Genomic DNA, 16,916 nt, shown 5'->3' on the forward strand with positions numbered 1-16,916 from the left:
TCTTGAATGACACCTAAATATCTCTTTTTCTCTTATCTTCACATGTGGATTGTACAACTGTCCGGTAGTTCTCCAATTAGGCATGAAACAAAAAGAGGTGAAGTACTTTTGTTTTGTATGGCATAAATAAATTATTGCATAACTTTTATCATAAATCACCTTAAATAAATACGCATATGCAATATTTGTGATCATATCCAATGTAGTCATGTCCTCATCATCCTTCCCTTCTTGAAAACAAAGATGTCCTCGGCGTTACTTCATCTGAAACGTGGCTAACAAATGAGACAAGGTGTACATGTTGTATATGTATATGTCATCCATTTTTTTACTTCCCTCAATTTTTGCACACGCGACACATTTATACGTGAGTAACTTTCATATATCGTGAAATATAAAGCTAAAATAGTATCACAAGAAGTAAAATATTGCAACTCAGTTTGCACATACAAATCAAGCTCTTATTCATATCAAATTGACAATGCTCATCATTAAACCATCCCAACATTGGTGAATAATTTTTAATTATTTCAGAATTACATGCTACAAGATGCTTAAATAAACAAACATGCAACAACTCATTTGAGAGCAACATCACCAAGATTAGAGGTCATATAAAAGTGATTAAACATTGGCACAATTATTTTCAAACATATTTGATCCAAATCTAATTTATTCCCTGACCACATGGTTCTTTCATAGTTAATTTAATGGGTGCACTCGACATTGTTGATATTCTAGTTGTTTGATTACATGGCAAAGTCAAATCATCAACATAGTCCTCTAAAATAGGTGGTGTGATCGAAGTAGTGGGTAGCTCATCACATGGTGAGTTTAAATTGACAAGGCATTCATCATACTCATTTGGAGGTGGAAGATTAGTACCTTTGTCATTACCTCTTATGATCAATTCAGATGATGTAGGCACTCTCGGTGGTGATGTGATATGGTGGAGGTGATGTAGTCCTCACAACAACGGATGTGGTTGTCATAGTACGCCTAGTAGTTGAAGGAATAAGTGTATCAACTCTTGCAATGTGTATGGTGCGCTTGTTCTCCTTGTGGGTAACACGTCGTTTCATATCCTGTTCAACTTTGTGATCAACACATTTCATATACATCTTTTGGTACTCAAATATGCGGTTTATTGAGTTATATTAATTCATTTCTTGCTATGAATTGTTGAATTTGTGAATGATAATCATATAATGGGGTCATTTACTACCCAGTGGTTTGTTTTGCAAAAAGGGCAAAAAGGCCCAAAATCCTTCTATAAATAATTGAGAGCGTCAAGTGGTCACGGTTGCTGTAATAGATGGAGAGATCCGAGCGTAAAGGAAAGAAGTAACCAAGGGCCAAATGAAAGACGAAGGGACCTGAGTTGATAGAAGAATATAGCTCCAGGAGCATACTAGAGAAGAGAAGGTATGTTCTTGCAAAGAAAGAAGGAAGTAGGAGGGCCAATGGAAGATGTGATCGACGGGATCAAATCCCTAGCGCTCTCAATTCCCAAAATCAGGTCTGGCATCTCCATCTCCTCTCTCCCCCGCCTCCTTCTCCACCTCCGGCCGCCGTCGCGGCCAGGCCGGCGTGGCTGCGCGCCATCACGCCATCACCAGCATCCACCAGCGCCACCAGCAACTCCCCACGCCTCCACCAGCGCCACCAGCAACTCCCCAAGCCTCCACCAGCGCCGCCCCCACCAGTGTTGCCAGCTGCCAGCGCCCATCTCGCGCGCCCCTTCGGACACGGGCGCGGCGGTGTCTGGCTGCCCGCACGACCCAGCACCAGCGCCTCCGCACACCATCCATCCATTCGATGCACTGCAACCCATCCACCATCACTACCACGAGCCCCTTGCTGCACCTCACGCCACCAATCTAAATCTCTTCTTCCAAATCTTGCTATTGTTCTTCCAAATCTTGCTGCTATTCATCATTGGTACTGCCCGCAGTTCTCTTCTCTCCAACCTTCATCTCCTCACACCCACGCTCCTGCTCCTTCTCTCTTTCTCTCCCTGCCGCCCCACTGCTGCTCCTCTTCTCTCTCAATGATTGTTGCTGCTGATGCCCGCAACCTCCTGTTGCTGCTCCTTCCACGCCCAAGCTGCTGCTCTTCTCTCAACCCCACGTTGCTGCTCCATCTCTCTACTTCCTTTGCTCCCCTTCTTCTTCTCTGAACTCAAACTGCTGTCGCGTCTCTTCTCTCTTTAATTCTTGCAAATTTCTGTAAAGGTGAACCTTGTGTACTGTTCTAAACACCCAATTTGTGCTTATTTTATGTATGTATCAGTGTCTGCAATATATGTGAAACTGTGAGTTGTTGAGCCGATCATTTCCGAGTAGACTTGTACTGTCATATATTGTGAGTCATATATATTTATAAATTCGTGAGTGTGGTTAATTCTAGTAACTGTGGTGTTGCATATTTGTGGATCTCATGTACATGTTTTAACCTATGAATTCCATTGCTATAGAACTCAATGCTGCTCTACATCATCTTAAATGTCCTTTTGTGAAATCCTGTACTATAATGTTTTTGCCCCTTATCCTTTAGGCTTGCCTGTGTTAGTATTTTAATTTCTTAAGCAAAACGAAAATACCAAAAAGACGATGATTGAAATCTCAACCTTCCTATGCTTGTTTGTTTTTCTTTGTCGACAATTTTCCAAAATGATAGTTTAGGTTTATTTCCCTGTAATCATCACTTGAATTGTGTTAACTAGATTTAGCCGAGTATAGTTGCTATTGCCTAGTCCCTGTGGAGAACTTCAACAACCCACTGTTTGGACGTAAACCTCACTGTATTTACAACTGATCATTTTGGCGCCATTGCTGGGGATTAGCGTCGAGCGATTGTGTTAGGCTATATATAGATTAGGTTTTTCTTGTTTTATTTTTGTGACATTTATATGTGATATATATCTAACCCCTAACCACTGTTCTAGTTATTTTCTCTTTCTTTTCTTGTTCGTTTTGTAGGTTGGACTGTCTTCTTGGAAATGGCATTCTACTTAGATCATTATGTTTATGTGAGAAATAGCATGGAAAGTGTTCAAGACATGATAAGTAAGATTTCCCATCAATTAGTCATGATACTTATCCTAGAGGCCATCCTTATGTTGATCCTACATGCCATATTTGTGGATTTCAGGGCCATTCACATGCTCATTGTCAGCGTGGTTACTCTCACCCTCCAGGTTGTTTTGGCATGAGCTTCGCTCAAGAGCATAACTCATACCAAAACAATTACTCACATGGGTGGTCTGAAAACCTGAATATGTCATATAGGAGCAACAACCCTGAGATCTCATCATTTGCCTCTAGTTATCCAATGCAGGGATTTAGGTATGAAGAGGAGAGCAACAATTATGCACCACAATTATTCAGCTCCTATTCATGTACCTCAACACTTAGAGATATGCCCGTTGGAGTTAAATGGTCCTCCATTTGGTCAACGAATTACTCCAGCACCAAATGAGGCGTTAGAGCAATCTCATGTGCAAGTGCCCACACAAGATGAGTTCGCTGACATAGAACACATTTGAGTCTCGAGTTCACTTGGAGTGCTAAGGATGATCCTATTAGGAAGGTTATACTAGAGAAAATGAAGAAGATTAAGAGTGGAAAAGAGCTAGTGGAAGAAGTAAGGAAGATAGACAAGAATATGAATGTTGGAAGTACTATCTCATCACTACTCGAGCTGAGTGTTTTCTGGGATTCCCCTTGATACATGTGAGGTTCCAACACCGTCACATCCAGCTGAGCAAGATAGCAAGAGCCCAGAGGAAGAAAGACCTCAGATTGAAGAATAAATACTCGAAGACAAGGAACAAGATGATCCAGAGCTGGAATTCCCAAGTGATGAAGATGAAGACAAAAGATCTACTACTCTTGAAGAAGTAAAAGAAGTTGTAGTTGAAGATGAAGAATTAGAGATTCAATTGCCTATCATCATTCAAGAGTGTGATATTGCAGGTTTATCTAATCCTCTTGATGACATGCGTCCGTATAATCTATTTGCTACTACCTTGCATTACATGATACCATCACTTAAGATTGATTTGAAAGCTCATTTGCTTGGATATGATGATACATACACTGTTGGTGGCATTGCTCTCATTTATGATGATGACATTTATTCTCCTCATGCTAGACCTATGCTTAATGATAAATATCATCCTCATGTTAGTATTGAGCTTGCTGATTCCTATCATACTCGTCATGTTCTATATTCCTATGCTTATGTAATTGGATACTCGATTGACGACTTAAGAGGGCTTCGACCATATCACTTGTAGTCGTTGTTTGCGTGAGTCATATTTCAGGTTTTTGCTTGTGCACGAATCAATAGATGCTGACTAGGTTCGAGGTGACATCGCTTGGGATCCCAGTGGAGTTAGAGCATGGCGATGAGAAGCAGTGGGGCACACATATGGAAGAGTGAAGCTGGAGCTTGCATGTAGAAGCAAAAGGAGAAGAGCTACAGTTCATAGAGTGATTGTGCGAGACCTACATCATATAAGTCGGGTGAGCTGATTCATGACCCCAGTCTGAATACCATCATACATTATACATGCTGTAGTCAATTGCTATTTGGGTTGCTTGAGCAAGTTATTAAATGTTATCATACTGAATTTTACCCATGGCATATTGAGCTTGATGTGAATTAGTGTACAATGATTTCTGAATGCCTTGTAAACTAGCGGATCTACACAATGCCTGCTTTGCTGAGTGTGAACTATTAGTTTTGAGTGCTCAAATCCCTAGTACACTAGAAAACTGTCATTTTCTGCATTTACTATGGTACACCTAGACCACCATGTTTAGATGCTGAATTTGTGCCAAGTTTGTTCCCACTCAGAGCAATCACTTAACCACTATGGATTAGCATGCTATGTTCCCTTGATCGGTAGTATGTGAACCAGACATGGAGTGCTGACCTCTCTATTAAGCCTAGGTCGGGTTGCGGCATATTGTTTGGCCGAGGCCGGGCATGATCCAGGAAAGTGTGTCCGGCCAGAGTTAATCAAGTGTGATGGGTAAGTTGATGCACCCCTGCAGGGAAGAAAACATCTATCGATAGCCCGTCCTACGGTAACGGACTCTTGGAGTTGTATCCCGATCGATACAACTAGAACTGGATACTTGAGGTGATAACTGGATAGTATGGCTCTGCGATTGCTTTCTCGCAGGGAGTCGAGAAAGGATCTCTCGCCGAGGTTGATAACACTACTACTACTTTACTTTATGCTATTCTGTACTCTTCTGAATGCTGCAAGATGCTTGGAGCTGCTTGAAGATGCTAGTCTTCGATAGGCTAGGCTTTCCCCTTCTCTTCTGGCATTCTGCAGTTCAGTCCACAGATACTACCCATTTCATTGATACCGATGCATATGTAGTGTAGATCCTTGTTTGCGAGTACTTTGGATGAGTACTCACGGTTGCTTTGCTTCCCCTTTTCCCTCTTTCTTCTTCTTTCCGGTTGCTGCAACCAGATGTCGGAGCCCAGGAGCCAGATGCCACCGTCGATGCCTACTACTACGTGGAGACCGCCGACGATTAGGAGTAGTTAGGAGGCTCCTAAGCAGGAGGCCTTGCCTTTTCGATCAATGTTGCTTTTGTGCTAGCCTTCTTAAGGCAAACTTGTCTAACTTATGTCTGTACTCAGATATTGTTGCTTTCGCTGACTCTTGTGTATTCGAGCTTATGTATTCGAGCCCTCGAGGCCCCTGGCTTGTAATATAAAGCTTGTATTATTTTAATTTGTGTCTAGAGTTGTATTGTGATATCTTCCCGTGAGTCCTTAATCTTGATCGTACACATTTGCGTGTATGATTGAATCAAGGGCGTCACATTGGTGAATTGCTATGATTGGTTTAATTTTTGTGTGGTTATGTTGTGTCCTTTGGTGCCCATCATATGAGCAAGCATGTGGCTCACACCATACGGTTAGTTGTATGTTTATAGGACTATGCATTGGAGGGCAAGAGTGACGGAAGCTTCTTCCTAAACATAGAAATTGATGCATACGAGATTGAAGGGGGACCAATATATATCTTAATGCTATGGTTGGGTTTTAACTTAATGAAATATAATAGTTGCGGATGCTTGCTAATAGTTCCAATCATAAGTGTATAGAATTCCAAGTAAGGGATGACATGCTAGCAGTGGCCTCTCCCATATAAGAACTTGCTATCGGTCTAGTAACACAGTCAATTGCTTAGGGACAATTCCGCAAATCCTACCACTACTAATCCACACTCGCTATACTAATTTAATTGTACTTCAATTAGAACAATACCTACATTTTTATTTTTACGTTCTGTATTTCTTGCAAATGTATCCTACCATACCTACAAAGTACCTCTAGTTTTATTCTTATTCTAGGTAAAGCAAATGTTAAGTGTGCATAGAGTTGTATCGGTGGTCAATAGAACTTGAGGGAATATTTGTTCTACCTTTAGCTCCTTATTGGGTTCTACACTCTTATTTATCGACAAATGCTACAAATGGCCCCCCATACTTATGGGTTATCAAGACCTTTTTCTGGCGCTGTTGCCGGTGAGCAATAGCGTGGGGTGAATATTCTCGTGTGTGCTTGTTTGCTTTATCACTAAGTAGATTTTATTTTCTGTCCTAAGTTGTTCTCTATCTTTAGTTATGGATATGGAACACGAAATACCAAAAAAAAATTAGTTGTACTTGCTACTCATGGAGATGGGGAACCTCCTAAAACCCTCGATGCTCGTTATGTGAAAATATTAAACACTACTTTGATAATCCTGAGGAAACCCCATTCAACTTGATAATGGGAGACACGTTGGATCAATGTGAATACTTTAGAGATTATCGCATGACACAAAAAGGGAAACTGTTATGGGATCAAATTGAAATGTTGCAATGGTATGCTTGGAATTTATGCTCGAGATATGATTATAATTGTTTCTCTAGGATGAAGGTTCGACACTGAAAGGGCATGTAGCCCCTAAGTGTGGTTTTGGTAATTGAATGACAATCTCTATGGACTAATGTTTTCAGTGAGATATATTTGAAGGTTTTGTCCATAGATGGTGCCTCAAGGATATTGGATGGAATCAAGGATGAAGTCCATATATATGAAGATAATGCCTCAAGGATATTGGATGGAATCAAGGATGAAGTCCATATAGATGAAGTTATATTTGCTCTAAGCTTTGGTATTAAATGACAATTCCTATGGAGCATCAAGTGCATTGGATCTTATATGAAGATATGTTCCATAGTGATGCTTGAAGTTCTTTGGGTTGTTATGTGAAGATTGCCATCAAAGCATCCGAAGAAGTCCTCATGGTATCCCTCTCTGGATACCCCATGCACACGGGCTTATACCATGCGCACGGGGTCGAGTGTCAACTCTCTGGATACCCCGTGCTCACAGGGCCTAGGTGTTGGCTCTCGAGATTCCATATCCAGCGAGGTTTCAAGTTGGTCTTCTGAGGATCAAGGCTTGAGAGAATAATCAAAGAGAAGAATTCGAGTTATAGTTTCAAGACAAGATCATGGTGAGCTCATGTGTTGGGTTTCGGTTGATCAAGCCTTGAAGCAAGCAACTAGAGTAAAGAATTCATTATGCCTCTCAAGACAAGATCATGTTGATCAAGTCTTGAAGCAAGCAACTAGAGTGACGAATTCATTATGCCTCTCAAGAGTTTGGGATGGAGTTTTTAGAAGGGCAAGTGGTGACCAAGATGATATTCATAGTGGAACTTGATATGGTCATGAAAGAGTCTTTGGTGATATTGTCTTGAAGCAATGAAGTGAAATGAAGAGTTCATTGTGGCTTTCAAGAAACCAAGATGGAGCTTGAAGTAAAGATGTTGGTTGACCAAGATGAAGCTCGAAGAGTATATCTAAGTGGTCAACTCACAAAGCACAAACAATGTACCACGTGAGATCAAGTGATCTAGTGGTATGGTAAGTAATTGTGAATTGTGCTTTGTTACCTAACCCATGCTATATGTTTGTTATGTCTATGTGGGTTAGGTGTTTCTCATAGGCTTGCATCAAAAGAAAAGATCTCGTGTAGCCTATGTGTGGATGACATCAAGTGGTGATGGTCATCGGATTCGAGGAGTCCAAGTGCAAGATGAGATGACATCAAGTGGTGATGGTCATCGAGTTCGGGGAGTCCAGGTGCAAGATGAGAAGCCGGAGGTTATATGCTTTGAAGCTTGCGGTCCACATCATGATCATGTGCATGTGAAGATGGGCTTGAGATAAGGCTTCCCTCATTGCATCATGAGGAAGCAATTCGAGTATCTTCACCAAGTGGTCGTGGACAAGAAAGGGATTCCAACTTGAGGCAAGCATTAAAGTCATCATCAAGCTCAAGTTGAATGTGCAAGGCAAAGGTATTCCTTAGCTAGGTTTTCCTAGTTTTGCCGGTCTCATAGTGCTTGGTGGGAGACCGGATTATAGGTTTGATAGCCGTACTATCAAGAGGGACTCTCGGGCAAGTAGCTTGATCACGTCGCATGTAGAGAGCTCAAACCTTTGCATTACTTGCATCATTCTTTCTTGTTGATCTTGGGTGGTTCTCTATGTGAGGACCTTGGGCTTTTCCATAGCTTCAAAACGAGCCCAAGATCATCGAATTCGGAGTCCGTATGCCAAAGTTATCAACGTTTTAGTGGGCTGCTGCTGGCTGTCCTGGGGACTCCGTGTGCACGGGGTATTTGACCCCCGTGGGCACGGGGCCCCATGTGCACGGGGCTTGTACCGTGCGCACGGGACCCCGTGGGCATGGGGTCTAAACCTAAACCCCCGTGCACACGGGGTGCCCAGGAAATGCCCGTTGGAGCCCCAACGGCTAGTTTCTGAGTTTGGCTATTTAAGGGCCCTTTCCTCCCACCGGTTGGGGGTTGGTTCTTACACTTTCAAAACACCATTTTGAGCCTCTCTATACCTCTCCCAAAGCCCTTTCTCCCCTCTATGTGAAGGGGGATTTGTGGATGGATTTGTGAGCCATTTGTTGATCATATCCATTGCATCCCCTCTCCTCAATCTCCTACTTTCAAAAGTGCATCTTGTGAGATTGAGAGAGTGTGTTGAGCATTTGTTGCTTGGCATTGCATTGCATTTGTTGCATTGGTTTGAGCTCCCCACATCGATTAGTTCGAGTGAGAGTCCGTGAGTTTATTACTCTTGGAGGTTTCGGCCTCCTAGACGGTTTGGTGATATTCATTGTGAAGATTGTGTAGAGGCCTATGTGGCCAAGGTTCCCCCGGAAGCTTCCTCTTGTCGTGTGCTCCGGGGAAGGGTGTTGAAGTGGCCTAGGTGGTCAAGTTCCTCCAGAAGCTTCCTTGCTTGTGGTGTGCTCCGGAGAAGTTTGTAAAGGTGTGGTGGTCGCCTTCAAGACCAACCCCGAGTGAATCGAGGCTCATCCGTTGGGGGTGACTCGAAAAGGAGAATACGGTGAGTCACTTGGTGACGCCCCGGAGCTTTGGCTTCGGCACCGCTCTAACGGAGATTAGCACTCTCACGAGTGTGAACTTCGGGATAAATCCGCGTCTCCGACTCACTTGTGGTTATCTCTTACCCACACCCTTTACTTACCGCAATTCATACTTGCTCATATTGATATATCTTGTGCTAGTTGAATTGTTTAGTTGTTCCTACATTTCCATGTCTTGTGATATAGTTTGTGCTTGCTAGTTTCCTTAAGTGCCTATCTTGTTTAGCATAGGTTGTTGGTGCACTTAGTTGAGCCAAGCATATTTAGGATTTGTGCTTGAAAGGTATCCGTTTAGTTTAATTCCGCATTAGGATAAAGCCAAATCCGTAACAGTTTTAAAACGCCTATTCACCCCCCTCTAGTCGTCATCTAGATCCTTTCAATTGGTATCAGAGCTTTGGTCTCTCCTTGCTAGGCTTCACCGCCTAGAGAGTAAAGATGTCGACTAGTGGTATAGTGCACGATGACACTTTCTGTTTTAGTGGCACAAACTATCACTTGTGGAAAATTCGCATGCTTTGTCATTTCTAGGCCATGGGTCCAAATTTTGTGCGAATTGTTCTTGTAGGGGCTTCTCCATGGAAGGATGAACTTTTTCCATCTATTAAGGAAAATGATGATATGCTTTGTGGGTATGGTGCAAAGAATGCCTTAATCCGGTCTATATCCCTCGAAGTGTTTGAGTCAATTATGACGTGTGCGTCGGCTCATGAGATGTGGACAAAACTTGAAGAAATATATGGTGGGTCCAATCTTGATGAGGTCAATCATATTTCGGAGGTGTCTCTTGAGGAGTTCTCCACATCTTCATATCATGAAGAACTCCATATTGCTTCTTCCTCCGTGTGCTTGGACATTTCAACTTCTTCCACCTCACCATCATATGACATGTCCCAAGGTAATGACATGGTGAGTGGAAATATAATTTGTGATGATGATGTTGTGCTCAACATTGATGATCTTTCATGCATAAATGCTAATTTTGTAGCTTCTTTGGACTTGAACACATCTAGCAAAAATGACATACATTCTTGTGTTGATAGTCCTTACATATCATATAGAGATTCCTTGAATACTTGTTGTGATGATATGCTTGATTCTCCTTGTTGCCATGATATCTGTGCTTCTATTTCCTCTAGTTGTTGTTTGACTAACCATGTAGAGGAAATAAGAGAAAATGGTGCACACATCACTAATGGAGAATTTGCTAGAAGAGCAAAGAAGGAAATCACTATGTTGGAGAGGAAATGCTATGAGTGTCAAGAGGATGGACATGGATATCCTACTCTTGATGATGAAGAATCTCCCTCTCCAAAAGAATCATCATCAACCTCCGATGTTCACATGTGCCTCATGGCAAGAGGTACTACCGAGGTATCATCTACTCTTAGTAATGATAATGATGAGAGTGATGATGAATGTGATAAGGATATGAGTCAAGAAATATATGAAATTGGTAATTCTCTTCGTGGAGTAAATAAGAACACTTATGAGATATTTAAAGATCTTATTACTCATTTTGGAAAGTGTAATGATTTACTTCACGAAGAGCAAGAACAAAATGATAAACTTGATTGTAACCTTCTTGATGCTCTAGAAACTCTTAGAGACTTAGAATCTTCCAAAGAAGAGATTGAAGTTCCTCATGATAAACTTAAAGAGGATTTTGTGCACCTTGACCTTGGCTACAAGAATGTCAAAGGAGAGCTCGCCAAACTCTCTAAGTCTTATGAGGAACTTCAAGCTACTCATGTGAAGTCTCTAGTTTCTTCTAGCTCCTCTCATATTGTCAATGATGCTTGTGCTACTAACTCTACTTCTTGTGAAGCATCTATCTTGAAGGAGAATGTTGAGCTACGGGCTCAACTTGTTTTGCTAACTAGCAATTATGGGAAATTAGAATAAAGTCATGAAAAGCTCTCAGGCTCTCATGATGACCTTCTAATCTCCCATGAAAGGCTAAAGTTAGCTCATGAGGCTATTGTGACTAAGGTAACATCTTGTGAGCCTCATGTGGACATTAGCACTATTTCTACTCAAAATGCTTTATTGACATGTGCTAGTCCTAGTGATTCATCTAGACATATTATTCCCAATTCTTGTGATGAATTGCTCTCCTTGCCTTGTTGCTCTAACAATGAAGTTTCTACTTCCTCTAGTACTTTTGTTGATACTAACCTTGTAGATGAAAACAAAGAGCTCAAGGCCCAAGTCACTAATTTGAAGAAAGACTTGGAAATGTGTCATGAAGGAAATTCCACTCTCAACACTATCTTGAGTGTTCAAAAATCCCCTCATGATAAGGGTGGACTTGGTTTCATCTCCAACAACAAGAAGTCCAAGAAAAAGAAGAAGGGACAAGACCAAGTCAAGAATGATGCCAACATTACATGCTTCAAGTGCAAGAATGTTGGACACCATGTGAGAGATTGTCCATTCAAGAAGAAGGCTTCAAATGTGAAGCAACAAGGGAAGTGGCCTCAAGTTCAATCTCAAGGTCAACCTCAACTTGAAGAAAGGCCACTACCAATGATGAACCAAGATAATGCTCCCCAAGTTGAGAAAATAAAGAAGAAGAGAAGGGGGAGCACATGTTGCTATAATTTTCGTGAGAAGGGACACATATCCTCATCTTGTCCCAACGGTAACATCCCTAAGCCTCCTCTAGTCAATGATCATTATTCGCTTAGGAAGGATGTTGTTGGCAATTTGTTTGCCAAGTTTTTTGGCGCCCAAAGTGGCTTGGAAATGGAAAAGGCCATTTGGGTTGCCAAGCCTATTGTGACTAACTTCTTAGGACCCAACTTGGTTGGGTACCATCAAGCTCAAACTTGATCAATAGGTGTGTGGAGGACATTGGAGATTTGGCTAGTTCATAAAGAAAAGGATATCCACCATTTATTTGTTCGAGCCAAGTCATGTGGATTATCTTCATATTATCTATCCAATGTTCCTCTTTGCGGTAACTTGTATTTATATTGCTTACATTGAAAGTTGCTCGCCCCGTGCATGCTTAGGTTTTGTATCTAGCATGTGCATCTATATGTTGTGTTTCTTAGTATGCTTGATTTGTGTTATCTAGCATGTGTAGGTTGCATTGCACATTATATAGTGGTGTTTGCTGTTTTGAGCCTGTATTGTATCTTGATTGGCTCTTGCAAGATATTAGTGGATCATCACATTATGGGGGAGTGTTTTGTTGTGTGCACATCACAAACCCAAAATGTGAATATGAGAAATGCCACATAGTATTGATATTCAATCTTATCTAGTCACTATGTGGTATGTCAAGCTCATTCGAAATTCAAATTCTCAGAGTATCCACTAATTATCTCTTGTTGGTTGTTATTTACCTTTGTTGCGTGCTTCGTCGCGGTGTCCTGTGAGGTTCTTCAGTAAGTTTCTGGACACCCCGTGTGCACGGGGTCTCTGACCCCCGTGCGCACGGGGTACCACGAAACTTACTGGACACCCCGTGCGCACGGGGTCCTGGACCCCCGTGCGCACGGGGTGGGTGAAAATCACTGGACACCCCGTGCACACGGGGTCCTAGACCCCCGTGCGCACGGGGTGGTGTTTTTTCTCTGGACACACCGTGCGCACGGGGCTGACCTAGCCCGTGCGCACGGGGTCCTATGGGCCGGAATGTCCACCCGGCCAAGTACGCTTTATTTATCTTTCTTTGCTTTGGAGTTGTTGATGATCCTGTGCATCTTCGTAATCTACCCCCGAGTGTTAATTCCAAATACCATTTGTATTCTCTTACAATTGGTATTTCCTCATGTGGTAGAACCTTATGATCATCTTCTTCTCGGCTTGTGCTTCAACTTGCCTTATCTCACGGCTTGTGCTATCTTTTATCTACTTGAGTAAGATAAGCCTTTGAGCATGTGTGTATTGTATATCCTATATGCTCTTTGGTTTTTGCTTAGTTCATATTTTGTATTTTGTGTGCGGTCCTGTGTGGATTTGTCACTTTGATATAATTTGGACAACTTGAATACTTTGTGATATTATCGGAGTATTCTTCGGTTAAGTGTTCTTTTGTCCAAATCGTATCTCTCTGGATCTTGGTAGGCATGAGCATGCATATTTATTTATATTCTTCTTCATGCCTTGCTTGCTACTTGATCCTCTATGTAGGGTAAACTCCATAAAATCATTAATGGTTAAAAGTGTGCATGAACTTCAAGTTCATATCCTTTTGCACATATTTAATGTGGAGTTTGCCCTATATATTGTGGTTGTCCTAACTACTTCGGACCCAATATGTTTGGGGACCAAACTGTACCTTAATGTGCTTTAGGTACTGTGGAGAAGCATTGGATGCTTGGCTTATTCACAAGGAAGGTGGAGACACCATGGAAAATTATTAGAGCCAAGCTTGGTTGATTCTTTGATTTGAGGGAGAAGATAAATGAAAACCCGATTCGGTGTAAGTGTTTCATTCTCATCAATTCAACCCGGTTAACAGAATTTGGGTCTTTTTGTTGGATATGCATCAAACTCCCACACTTACTGTATTCTCAATAAATCCACGGGATGTATTGAGGAAATGGTGAATGTGGAGTGTGATGAGAATAACAGCTTCCATGCGGAGCAATTTGTTTCAAGTGTTGTAGGTGATGAGGCTCCTTCCCAAGCTACAAGTACAATGGGGATTGGTCATATTCTTCCACAAGAAACACCCTTTGTCCATGTAGAATAAGAAGGAGTAAGAGCCCCTCTTGTGGATCCACCACAAGGGAAGTCATCACCCCCAACACAAGAACAAGATGCTATGGGAGATCATTTACCTATCCAAGAACAAGTTCAAGCCCCTCATGTTCATGGGCTAGATCAAGGGCCCCTTGAACCAATGCTCTCTCGGTAACAAGTACTTACTTCATGCGTTTGTTTAAATTAGAGTCAACATTGTGTATGTTGCATCATGGCATGTTTAGTACTTGTTGAGTTTGTGTTTCTTGCAACAGCTTAAACCTCCTTATTGCATCTATGAGACTTTTGAGAAGAAGCATATCATGGGGATCTATAAAACCATGCTCATGGTTCAATTATCCCAAATATGCCAATTAAGCAATTTATTGCATACCAATTCCTCAAAAGTGCTCTTATGTGCAATATTGATAAAATTGCAAGAAACAATCTTTTTGGTTGTGGTATTTGCTCTCATGCTTAGTAATTCATTTTTATGCAAATGAGATCAGTTTGCACCATGTGCCTTGTGCCATGTGCCATGTGACAAAGCCCTTCGCTAAGATCAAGTTTGTATAAATACTGGATTCATTCTTGGATATCATGTTCTTATCTTTTGTATCTTTTTGTGTGTGCAAGTTTCTTTGTGGATGCTCATCTTGATGATTATTGGCCACGTAAGAAACTTATACACATGAGAAAGTGCATATCCCTCTTTGATATCCTTTCGTTTCCTTGCCGGTCCTTGGAATTGTCTCTTTTTATTCTTTGGTGGATCCGGTAAGAGGTTGAGTAGTGAGTGCTTGTATGTATTGCATATATCATTGCACTCATGAGTTGTTGGATATATTTTGGACCCTTGCTTAGTCAAGTGATGATCCTATTTTGTGCACGTTGTATCCAAGTACAAAACTAAATAATGCACAAATCATGGGGAGCTTCTCTATGTTCTTTAGAACTCTCCTATGCTCATATCATAATATCTTTTTGGTGCATTTTATGGATCCTCAATATAGTGTGAATTTCTTCATTTGTTCGTAACTGGATATGTGCATTTGATTCCACTCACAATATGAGAAATGCACAAATTAAGGAGGAACTCATACTATATTGGTCTTCTAGATTTTTTCTCCATTTTGGCACTTGTTGCCAATGGGGGAGAAGTTTAGAGGGTTTAGGTGAAGTAGGTTGGTTCATGCATATCTACATTTGTTGTGGTTGTTGCATGGATGTGTATATAGAGGAAACTCCACCAAGTTCTTCCATGCATATATTGTGGGGGAGTTTGCTCTATATAGTGTGGTTCTACATATCTACATTTGTTGTGGTTGTTGCATGGATGTGTATATAGAGGAAACTCCACCAAGTTCTTCCATGCATATATTGTGGGGGAGTTTGCTCTATATAGTGTGGTTCTACTAGCATCAAATTCTTGTGTAGTATTTCGATGCTAGTACAACCGGTTTTGATAACATCAACTATCTTTGTGATATTTGAGGCTATCAAAACCACCTCAAGTATTCAATTTATTCTCGGATAGATTGCATACTTGTTTTAAATTCATTATATAAACCCTCTTGTTGAGATTGTCATCAATTACCAAAATGGGGGAGATTGAAAGGGCATGTAGCCCCTAAGTGTGGTTTTGGTAATTGAATGACAATCTCTATGGACTAATGTTTTCAGTGAGATATATTTGAAGGTTTTGTCCATAGATGGTGCCTCAAGGATATTGGATGGAATCAAGGATGAAGTCCATATATATGAAGATAATGCCTCAAGGATATTGGATGGAATCAAGGATGAAGTCCATATAGATGAAGTTATATTTGCTCTAAGCTTTGGTATTAAATGACAATTCCTATGGAGCATCAAGTGCATTGGATCTTATATGAAGATATGTTCCATAGTGATGCTTGAAGTTCTTTGGGTTGTTATGTGAAGATTGCCATCAAAGCATCCGAAGAAGTCCTCATGGTATCCCTCTCTGGATACCCCATGCACACGGGCTTATACCATGCGCACGGGGTCGAGTGTCAACTCTCTGGATACCCCGTGCTCACAGGGCCTAGGTGTTGGCTCTCGAGATTCCATATCCAGCGAGGTTTCAAGTTGGTCTTCTGAGGATCAAGGCTTGAGAGAATAATCAAAGAGAAGAATTCGAGTTATAGTTTCAAGACAAGATCATGGTGAGCTCATGTGTTGGGTTTCGGTTGATCAAGCCTTGAAGCAAGCAACTAGAGTAAAGAATTCATTATGCCTCTCAAGACAAGATCATGTTGATCAAGTCTTGAAGCAAGCAACTAGAGTGACGAATTCATTATGCCTCTCAAGAGTTTGGGATGGAGTTTTTAGAAGGGCAAGTGGTGACCAAGATGATATTCATAGTGGAACTTGATATGGTCATGAAAGAGTCTTTGGTGATATTGTCTTGAAGCAATGAAGTGAAATGAAGAGTTCATTGTGGCTTTCAAGAAACCAAGATGGAGCTTGAAGTAAAGATGTTGGTTGACCAAGATGAAGCTCGAAGAGTATATCTAAGTGGTCAACTCACAAAGCACAAACAATGTACCACGTGAGATCAAGTGATCTAGTGGTATGGTAAGTAATTGTGAATTGTGCTTTGTTACCTAACCCATGCTATATGTTTGTTATGTCTATGTGGGTTAGGTGTTTCTCATAGGCTTGCATCAAAAGGAAAGATCTCGTGTAGCCTATGTGTGGAT

General features: G+C 41.3%; 1 long non-coding RNA gene across 1 annotated transcript; it reads left to right on the plus strand.

The window, feature by feature from the left end:
* Positions 1–1,301: 1,301 nt before the first annotated feature.
* Positions 1,302–5,776, plus strand: LOC123497218 (uncharacterized). Its single transcript, XR_006670920.2, has 3 exons — positions 1,302–3,068; positions 3,154–4,529; positions 5,498–5,776. It is a non-coding gene; the product is annotated as an uncharacterized lncRNA (long non-coding RNA).
* The last annotated feature ends 11,140 nt before the right edge of the window (positions 5,777–16,916 follow it).

This window comes from Aegilops tauschii, chromosome 1 (assembly GCF_002575655.3).
Source record: "Aegilops tauschii subsp. strangulata cultivar AL8/78 chromosome 1, Aet v6.0, whole genome shotgun sequence".
Classification (NCBI taxonomy): domain Eukaryota; kingdom Viridiplantae; phylum Streptophyta; class Magnoliopsida; order Poales; family Poaceae; genus Aegilops; species Aegilops tauschii.